Genomic DNA, 6717 nt, shown 5'->3' on the forward strand with positions numbered 1-6717 from the left:
TGTGTGTGTGTGTGTGTGTGTGTGTGTGTGTGTGTAATAATAATAGTAATAAAGGGTTTATTGAGACAAGCAGCTCTGTAGCTGAAAATAAACATTTTACAGGAGAAATATCCTAATATTACATGCTTAAAATTCATCACAAATTTAGTCAGTGTCCACGAGTTAATTATTTTGATTATTGTGGGCACTGCACTATTTTTGTATGTGTGTATCCGGGCCGGGCACGTATGGGGAGCGGCTTCTGGTGGCGGACACTGTGGCTGGGAAGGGGAGCTGCCGGAGGGAGTAGGCTCCTGTGGCGCCAGTGGAGAAGCTTTGTGGCAAGCTGGTGGAGGAGGTGTTGGTAGCGAGTGTGAAGGGTGGTGAGGTGTAGGGTGTGGAGGGCCTCCTGGTAGGTAGTGTAGTCGTGTGTGTGTGTGTGTTTCCTAAGATTAAGCTTTGTGTATTGTTTGGGTGGTAGCTTTAAGATAACTTTGTTATTTTCTTTAGTTTGCTTGTTTGTTTGTTTTATTTTGTGAGTTACTGTGATAATAATATTGTGTGTGTGTGTGTGTGTGTGTGTCTGTCTTGTCTGTGTGGGCGTTGGGGACAGATAGAGAGGATGTTAGAAGAAAACGATCACGCGAAATTTTGGCAAGCGATTAACTGGGCCAGGGAACTAATGGTTTTGTTTTACATTAATTCTCTTTCACTCGTTAACATTTGGTTTTAGGTCAGTGTTGGATGCCTGAGAAGAGAGTTTATATTGTCTAATATTTTTCGAAAGAAATATAAAGTGGAAATGGCTGGATGTTTTGGCAGCGTTATAAGTGGAAATGTTTATATACATTTTATATACTTAATTTAGACAGTTTTTTAAAACTAGTTAAGCAGGAGATGTTTTGATGGTTTGGATACTAATTAAAGTATCTATCAAGTCATAAAAAAGTAAGCTCCCTCCCTACCGCCCAGTTCGTCGATATTTTGCCTAATATCTAGTGATTTCTACGTGTTTTCCTGTGTTTCTTGGCTCAGGTGTGTAGATATTAGTAGCAGAAGGAAGAAGGAAAGAGAGATAAAGGAGGGTGAAGAGGAAGGAATGAGAAAGGGAGGAATAAGTGGAGGAGCAGGCAAGCCACAATAGGTACTCTCCCTCCACTTCCTCAATATTTTGCCTAATATCTCGTGTTTTCTAAGTGTTTTGATGTGTTTCTAGGCTCAGGCGTGTAGATGGGAGCAGGAGAAGAAAGAACAAAGGAAGAGGACGAAGAAGAAAGGAAAAATGGAAGTGGAAGAAGAGGAGGAGCCAAGCCACAATATTTAGGTAAGTCCCTTTTAATGTTACTGTTCTTTATAACGCATTTTGTGTTTTTGGGTTATATCTAAAAGTATTTTGAGTGTGTTTGGTAGTGTTGCAGGGTGTTTTGGGTGTATTTTGTGTGTTTTCAGTGTGTGTTAGATGTTTTAAGTATATTTTACTTATCTTGAGTGTGGTGTAGAGGGTGTTTGAATATATGGGTGTGTTCTGAGTGCGGTTAGGGAATTTTGAGTTGTTGTATGGTGTATTGAGTGTGTTTTAGTTTAGTTTTAAGGGTTTTAAGTGGTCTGTGCATGATATCTATCTTTGATAAGGTTGATATCAATGTAATCTGTCAATACATCCATCAAACCTCCCTTAAAAACCCGTGTGATTCTGATTTGTAAAGCGCAGAGGGCACATATTTTTGAGGGTTGGTTTTTGCGAGTGATTGAAATAGTAGTGTTGAAACAAGTGTCTTTTAGAAATACAACTTAGGCGACCACTGTTTTTCAAAGTCCACAGTTAGGAGGAAGTTTGTTCTTAAGAGTGTTTCTGTTTCTGCTTTTGATTTGCTAGATATCATGTTAATCTGTCAATAGATCATCAAACATCCCTGCAAAACTGGAGGGGTTTGGGTGTGTTTTTTTTGGTTTTTTGGGGTGTTTGGGGTGAAAGGGTGTTTTTCTGGGGTTTGGGTGTGTTTTTGTGGTGTTTGAGTGTTTTGGGGTTTTGGGGATATTTGGGTGTGTGTTTGGGGTATTTAGGTATGTTTTTTGGGGGGTTTTGAGTGTGTTTTGGGTGTGTTTAAGATGTGTTTGGGTGATGTTTGGATGTGTGTCTCATCTGCATGTTGAAACACTAGCAGGTGGTGTAACTTCATTTATTTATTTATTTTTTTTTCTTTCTTACTTTTCAACAACCTCTGCCTTTTTCCCAACCTAACCTAATGTAGCACCCGATAACCACTCCCTCTCTCTCCCTGGCAGGTCCAAACACTCTGCACCAAACTATGATATCATATATATATATATATATATATATATATATATATATATATATATATATATATATATATATATATATATATATTTTTTTTTTTTTTTTTTTTTTTATTATGTATATTTATTTTTTCCTCTTTTTTTCAATAATTCCCAGCCCATCCCAGCCTAACCTAGTGCAACAACCCCAGTACTATTCCCTCCCTTTCTTTTGCAGTTCCATTCATGTTTTTTTAATGTTTTTCCTAATATTTTTTCCTGTTTTCTCTTACATTTTCAACAATTTAAGGGCATGCTGTGATCCAGATTTGAAAAATTTATTTAAAAACAAAGTTATAAAATTTATGACTTGAAATTTTGAGGATATTGTAAGCTATAGGTTGTCTTTGAAGTATTTACCTTGTTGTATTGATATGATAATCCAAATATCTTACTTATGGGTTTTAGGGTTCAGATTTTCCTGTATAATCACTCCCAGATCTTTTTCCTCTTTAGTCTTCATTATTTTTTCCTCTCCCATCAAATAGTTCCTTACCGGTCTTCTCTTACTCTTTCCAAGTTCCATTACATGGTATTTGTTGACATTAAACTCCAATTTCCACTCCACTCATAAATCTTGTTTCTATCTTTCTGTAACAGCAAACAGTCCTCCCTGGTTTTGATAACTCTTAGCAGCTCTACATCATCACCAAACATATTAATAGAACTGATTACTGTAATGTGAATGTCGTTTACATAAATCTGAAACATAATGGGGGCTAACACTGACCCTTGTGGCACTCTGCTGGTTACTTAACCCCAAGATGAGTATGTATCTCTGATCACAGTTCTCATTTCCCTATCCTTCAAATAATCTCTTGTCCATTGGAGCACGGTTCCTCACAGTCCTCCTACGTTCTCTACTTCCCAAAATAGTCTTCCATGCGGGACTTTATCAAAACCTTTTTATATCCAGGTATACTGTGTCCATCATCCGTCTCTGCTTTCCAGTCCTTCTGTAACCCAGGAGTAGAAGCGTAATAAGTTTGATAAAAATGGCTTTATATGTGTGTGTGTGTGTGTGTGTGTGTGTGTGATTTACCTAGGTGTAGTTTTCCAGGCTTTACGCTGGTGTGGCCCTGTTTCCATATCTACACTTATCCAATTTTTCTTTAAGCTCTGCACACTCGTTGCTAACACCACTTCTTCACCCAAACTGTTCCACGTCTCACACATCTTTGCGGGAAACTATATCTTTTTAACATCTCCCAGACATCTTCCCTTCCTCAGCTTTTTACTATGCGATCTTGTTGTTTGAATGTCATATTCTTCTCTCAGTCTAACCTAACCTTGTAATTTTATTTATTGATTTATTTATTTTTAACTGACCTAATCTAACCTAACCAAACATTTGCAGGTCCGCAGAAAACGACACGCTGATTTATTTGAAGTCAAGGATGGAGATTAAAACGGCCTTTAAAAACACCACACCCGTTTTGTCCACCGCCATCACCACCTTCTCCCAGATCAAGGAAGTGTATTACGGACTCACACAAAAGGAAGAGGTGCGAGTGAGTGTGTTTGGATGCATTTGTGTGTGTTTTGTGTCTGTTTGGGTGTGTTTTGAGTGTGTTTGGTGTGTTTTGGGGTTCTTGGGAGCATTTGGGATGTGTTTTGAGGTGTTTTGGATGTGTTTTGAGTGTGTTTAGATGTGTTTTGGTATGTTTGGATATATTCAGGTGTGTTTGAGTGTGTTTGGGAGTGTGTTTCATGTGTTTTGGTATGTTTGGGTATATTGAGGTGTCTTTGGGTGTGTTTGAGTCTGTTTGGGTGTGTTTTGAGTGTGTTTGGGTGTGTTTGAGTATGTGTAAGACTAGAAATCATGGCAGGAAGATTAGAAAACAAGGCTGCAGGTTAGATATAAGAAAATATTTCTTTAGTCATAGGGTGGTAGACTTCTGGAATGCATTGCCAGAGAGGGTTGTAAATAGCACTAGTTTGACAATGTTTAAAAACAGATTAGATAAGCACTTAAATTTATTAGATTTATAGTTATGTATAGTGCTGCATGATAGTTTTTATAAGAAATTTACTATAGTTAAACAAGACATGGGGATCACAGATTGTAGAGGAATTCGCTGCAGGACTTAGCCCTGTTAATGGGCCAAATATTTAGAATTAGTATATAATGTATTGTGTACTTGTAAGTGTATCTTTAAGTACTGATGACGAGGTCGCTGTGCGACTGATACAGGATAAAGTAGATGGGCCCTGGTGGCCCTAATATTTATGTTATGTTATGTTAATTTATGTTAAGTTAATAGAACTATCAGATTACCCTTAAAAACCTGTGTAACTGAAACAATAGTCTTTTGAAAATATAGGTTATATGGCCACCGAGGTGAGACTACCCTTAAAACCCGAGTGACTGAAATTAGAATCTTTTAAAATATAGGGTATGTTGCCACAATTTTCAAAGCCCACAGATATGACAAGCCTTTTTCGTAAGAGTTTTTGTGCTGTTGATAGAGAAGATATCATACTAATCTGTCAATAGGGCCATTAAACTACCCTTCAAAACCTGTGAGACTGAAATTAGAATCTTTTTAAAATATAGGGTATGTTGCCACAATTTTCAAAGCCCACAGATAGGACAAGCCTTTTTCGTAAGAGTTTTTGTGCTGTTGATAGAGAAGATATCATACTAATCTGTCAATAGGACCATTAAACTACCCTTCAAAACCTGTGAGACTGAAATTAGTGTCTTTTTGAAATATATGTTTTATTACTAGTCATTGGCAGATGAGAGCACCATAAGGTAGTGGTCCCACCATTTTGTTTATTCCTACTTTCAGTATACTAGTATTAGGCACATAATAGCACCATATTGCAGAGGGCAACATGACAGTATACTAGAGTTTATTCACTGATGGTGGGTTCCTGAGTCACACAGGTGTGTAGGTGAGGGAGTACAAAATGGGAAACATTTCCAAAGTTCAGTTATTAACAGAATACCTATAGCTATATGTTATGTGGTGCATGCATAACACTCACAGCTGTGACCTGCAAAGCTTCACTATTATTTGTGTGTGTTCACACTGTTGTTAGTGGTTTACACTTAAATCCCTCCTTCATCACCCTCCATCTCGGTCTCTGGCTGTGTGGAACCATTCTTTCATAATGACTTCGACAGAGGCTGCTGCTGTTTTATGCCTATAGTCTGGATGCTTGCACACACACTTTCTTAGAAAAAAAAAAAAAAAAAAAATATTAGTCAATTTCTATTTACCTCTTCATTAAATATGGTCACAGTTTCCAAAAACTTGAACATTTGGTTGCATGACCAACACTTTACTATTGCACTACCATCTATACAAGACTTATATTGTAAAGACATTATATAGATATCACTGATATGTTACATGAAACAAACAGCACTCAAACATTTTACTTGAGTGGGAAAGGAGTGCTAGAACAAGCAAGGAGAGAATGTATGGACAGAGGGAGGTGGAGGCTCTTCTGCCATAGCCACCCGTTATGGGACACTCCTGCAGAGAGTGAGGCATAAGAGAATAGAATAGAGAAATAGATTCAAACAAATTGAACTACTATACTTACTGATAATGGTATCCTGCAACTTCAAGATGGTAAAAACTGTGTTTCTCTCCTTTGCCACAGCAGTTGTATTGCACAGCCAAGGAGTTTGTCACAGCATACCTAAGAATGCACTTTATTGTGTCTTGCAGGTTAGCACCCCTATCACACAAAAATGTGCAATCTGAAATGGAAAAGAAAAATCTGATACCAAATCTAACACACACAATCATTCACAAATAATCACCACTCCAATGCTTACCATAAACTAATTTGAAGTAATATCCCACTCAATTCAAAACTCAAGAAAACTGCTTGTTCAGCTTTATATTCACCCTCGCGTTGGATTTGGTAAATTGAGGTTGTTATTTAAGCCTCATTATCACTGCAATAAAGTACTAAGCATTAACCTGAACCACGTGACTCCTATACTGATCTCCGTTAATAATGAAATACTAGCTTTGATAAGCACACCACACTAACTCCCTCCTTCTCCTCTTTACAGGTGAGTACCCATATCACAGGTCACACCGTGGACTGACACCGCTGCAGCAACCCTTCGGAATAAAGTCAAGTACAAATTACGGTTTGCTAGGCGTTAGGTGTTAGGCATAGGGCGATAGGCGGCGCGGCTAACCATTCTCTTCCAGGTACATGTTAATTATCTAGTCTTCTTCAGTAATGCCCTGGTTACTTTTGGCTAAAATAAGCGTCTTGTGTGTGTGTGTGTGTGTGTGTGTGTGTGTGTGTGTGTGTATATGTATTTACCTAGTTGTAGTTTTACAGGGCCTGGGATTTATGTTCGTGTGGCCCCGTCTCCATATCTTCACTTATCCAATCTTACTTTAAAAGTATGCACACTCGTTG

At 37.9% G+C, this 6717-nt stretch overlaps 2 long non-coding RNA genes across 7 annotated transcripts in view; one reads left to right on the forward strand and one right to left on the reverse strand.

The window, feature by feature from the left end:
* The window catches only part of LOC123513425, a 62055-nt gene that overhangs the window by 13038 nt on the left and 42300 nt on the right, over positions 1-6717 (reverse strand). The window lies entirely within an intron of this gene.
* On the forward strand, positions 38-6385 carry LOC123513427. 3 transcript variants are annotated; one of them, XR_006677358.1, is made up of 4 exons: positions 38-391; positions 1196-1303; positions 3674-3821; positions 6356-6385. It is a non-coding gene; the product is annotated as an uncharacterized LOC123513427 (long non-coding RNA). The 3 variants fall into 3 exon arrangements; XR_006677356.1 differs by lacking the exon at positions 6356-6385 and adding an exon at positions 5935-6291; XR_006677357.1 differs by lacking the exon at positions 6356-6385 and adding an exon at positions 5938-6291.

This window comes from Portunus trituberculatus, chromosome 36, assembly GCF_017591435.1.
Source record: "Portunus trituberculatus isolate SZX2019 chromosome 36, ASM1759143v1, whole genome shotgun sequence".
Taxonomy (NCBI): Eukaryota; Metazoa; Arthropoda; class Malacostraca; order Decapoda; family Portunidae; genus Portunus; species Portunus trituberculatus.